At 32.0% G+C, this 1933-nt stretch overlaps 1 pseudogene; it reads left to right on the top strand.

Moving 5' to 3' along the window:
- Positions 1–284: 284 nt before the first annotated feature.
- Positions 285–865, top strand: LOC113370243 (annotated as a pseudogene).
- The last annotated feature ends 1068 nt before the right edge of the window (positions 866–1933 follow it).

Genomic DNA, 1933 nt, shown 5'->3' with positions numbered 1-1933 from the left:
CTGTTCCGGATAATATCGTTTATCTATCAATCTATATGTTCATATATTGTTATTTATGTTTATCTATTTGTTTTCTATTATGGTTTATATGTTTTAGTTTATATATGTTTATATATAAATAAATACTGATTATAATTTATATATTTTACAGAAACACAATCGGCTGATTTATTGATACCCAAGTTGGAACCACTCGAAGCTCGTCCACTCGTCTCTGAGCGAAAATCGCGTAAATCCTCTGACGCAGACAGCGACAACGTCTAACAGTAACGCGCTAACATTTACTCAATCAATCACCGCGCGGAAACAATCAGACGGATTCGTTAAACAATAATAATAGCAGTAATAACAATAACATTACGAATGCCGCGGCCGGAACGGTCACGACGCCTCAAACGGCTCAAAATGCACCTAAGAACTCTCGGCGCAGGGCCCGGAGACGTGCCAACAGCGCGTCGAATGACCCCGCGGAACAGTTAAACGGAAATGTCTGTACGCGGACTGAACTTATTCCGCTACGCCAGTGTGAGCGAGGGTATCTACCAGTGCACAGAATGTGCGAAGGAAAACATTCAGAAGACATTCAAAAACAAATACTCTTTCCAAAGGCACGCCTTCTTTACCACGAAGGCACGCAGAGAAAAGTATTCCCATGCCCCGTATGCCAGAAAGAATTCTCAAGGCCGGACAAAATGAGAACCATATGAAAACTACGCACGAGTGCTACATGCCCAAGATTGCATGCCGATGGGCATGTTTTACCAAGCGCAAATGGAAAATATACAACAGAACGTCGAACAGCCGCCAATTGTTTACTGCGGCTGAAGTGGTGGAGCCCAAAAATTTATGTTGCCACCCACTATAGCTGCTACAATAGATAACAGACCTTTCCAGCATGAAAGATAGATTTATGAGCACGGTAAATTCCAGTTGCTCGTGTGCGTCAACTTTATTTAGTCTTGTTATATAGAAAAATAAAATTTTGTTACATGATTTAATTGAACTTTTTGAGTGAGAGTATAAGCTATATTATTAGCTTACCATTTACATAATTATGAATATTCAAAACTATGTGCAAAATGCGGTACTGAAAAGCAGCATGAGCTTTAAAACATTTCAGTATATAGCAGATTTATTATAATGTGTGGTATATTTGAACCTGTGAAGCATTGCACATAATCTTTCTTTTTGAATCCTGAAAGTATTTCAAAACTTCGTAACTAATAATTATTACGTAATAGAAAAAAACTACTAACACATGAACTTGTTAAATATTATATGAAACAAAAGATATATTATCAAATAATTAAGATATTGTCTAGATTAATAATTTTTTATTGCAAATAGATAATCAAGCTATGATTGATTATCTATGCAATAATTTTAAATTTTATATTATTTTATGTTATGTAAAGAAGTACATATATTTGACTCGATCATATAAAAATTTATATTTAGATATATAGATTTATGTTTACACTTAAAAACATATATAAAAGGGCTTTCTATTATTAGAGAGAGATTATTTAAAAATATAGTTGACAGAGATATGAACAAACTTTATTTTGTGATTATATAAATTATATTATAATAAATCACATGGAAATAAATATTCCAAATTGTGTAATCTTTTAAAAAGATTTATAATTTAAATCATTTTGAGTTTCAAACCAAATTTAGGATAATTTATGGTTTACTTACTGCAAAGCAGTAGTGAAGATAAAAAATTTAAATTACTTAAAGATAAATTAATGAAGAGATGCAGGTCTTCCCCAGAAATAAATTAAATTAAAAATATACTTATCCAAGAAAGCCTTTTTAAAATTCGTTGTATATATAAATCTAAAATATCTAAACCAGTGCCTTAATTTAATATTTAATAAAGACACCTGCTTTATTTTCATATATAAACGCAATACATGCTACATACAAA

Source organism: Ctenocephalides felis, unplaced genomic scaffold, assembly GCF_003426905.1.
Source record: "Ctenocephalides felis isolate EL2017-DRISC unplaced genomic scaffold, ASM342690v1 CF-g0.4_SCAFFOLD_01492, whole genome shotgun sequence".
Taxonomy (NCBI): Eukaryota; Metazoa; Arthropoda; class Insecta; order Siphonaptera; family Pulicidae; genus Ctenocephalides; species Ctenocephalides felis.
This window is presented reverse-complemented; position numbering and strand designations above follow the sequence as displayed.